Source organism: Mus caroli, chromosome 5, assembly GCF_900094665.2.
Source record: "Mus caroli chromosome 5, CAROLI_EIJ_v1.1, whole genome shotgun sequence".
Lineage (NCBI taxonomy): Eukaryota > Metazoa > Chordata > Mammalia > Rodentia > Muridae > Mus > Mus caroli.
Genome location: NC_034574.1, coordinates 113,558,478 through 113,559,739, shown reverse-complemented (window position 1 = coordinate 113,559,739; position 1,262 = coordinate 113,558,478). Strand labels below are relative to the sequence as shown.

General features: G+C 53.7%; 1 protein-coding gene across 2 annotated transcripts in view; it reads right to left on the bottom strand.

Annotated features, from left to right (window-relative positions):
* The window catches only part of Iqcd (IQ motif containing D), an 18,446-nt gene that overhangs the window by 3,277 nt on the left and 13,907 nt on the right, over nucleotides 1-1,262 (bottom strand). The window lies entirely within an intron of this gene.

Here is a 1,262-nt window from a genome sequence, read left to right as displayed (position 1 = left end):
CACTTTGTAGACCAGGCTGGCCTCGAACTCAGAAATCCGCCTGCCTCTGCCTCCCGAGTGCTGGGATTAAAGGCGTGCGCCACCACGCCCGGCTTTAATTTTTTTTTTAATTTTAAATTTAAAATTTTAATTCCATTTATTTATTTTTTTTGTGGGAGGTAAGTGGGCACTGGGTCACCAGGCATATATGGAGGTCAGAAGACAGCTGGCAGGAGTTGGGTCTCTCCTGCCATCACAGAGGTCCCGGCGAGCAGAGTCAGGTTGTCCAGCTTGGCAGCAGTCTCCGTTACCGACTGAGCCGTCTTGCTGCGCTCCCCCCTCTCCCCCACCCCCTCTCCCCCTCTAGGCGGGTTGCAGGAAACTGTAGATATGATACCAAGTGGGCTGCTTTTAAATGGATATTTGTATTTTATGTGGATTTTTACCTCAAATGAAAAGGAGCAGATAGTGGGTGTCGTGATGGGTGCATGTGGTCATAGCCCTTGGCAAAGGAGTGGGGGTGGGGTGGGGTAGAGGACTGTTGTGAGTTGGAGACTTCTTTGGGGTGCACTGACTGACAACGGTCTTTTCAGTGTGTGTGTGTGTGTGTGCACAAAAGCAATAGTGGAATATGGGCAGGGGAAGAAGACAACTTGCAGGAACGGGTTCTCTCCTACCCTATGGGTCCTGGGGATTGAACTCAGGGTTTCAGGCTTGACTGCAAGTGTCATCCCCCCCCCCAGCAGTCCTCCCAGCTCTGCATCCTCTTTAACAAAACCAAAGGTGCCTCTAGATTCCCCAGAGCTGTTCTCAGTGTGGGCCCTGAAGGCAGGCTGGCTCCAGCACTCCCACCCCCCACACCCCTGTGACCCTCTGGGACTGTCCACCAATCTAGTGCAGACCTCGGCCTTTTGTCTAGAGACACACAACTTCCATGAGATACTCAGAGGGTCAGGACACTGGAAAAGACTGGGGACTGGCCTGTGAGAAGGTGTCCTCGGAAAGAGACTTGAGAGGTGGTCGGGGCACGGTTCAGACGGGGAACAATAAAGCAGCCGTGCTTGACACATGCCCACAACACGCGCTGTGCCCACACTTCCAGCTATGCTTCCTCAGAGCTCATGGGAACCAGACACGGAAGGGTCCTGTTCAGTTTGCCTGAGGGTCATGAACTACTTCAAGAAGGGGCCATCAGCCGGGCGGTGGTGGCGCACGCCTTTAATCCCAGCACTTGGGAGGCAGAGACAGGCGGATTTCTGAGTTCGAGGCCAGCCTGGTCTACA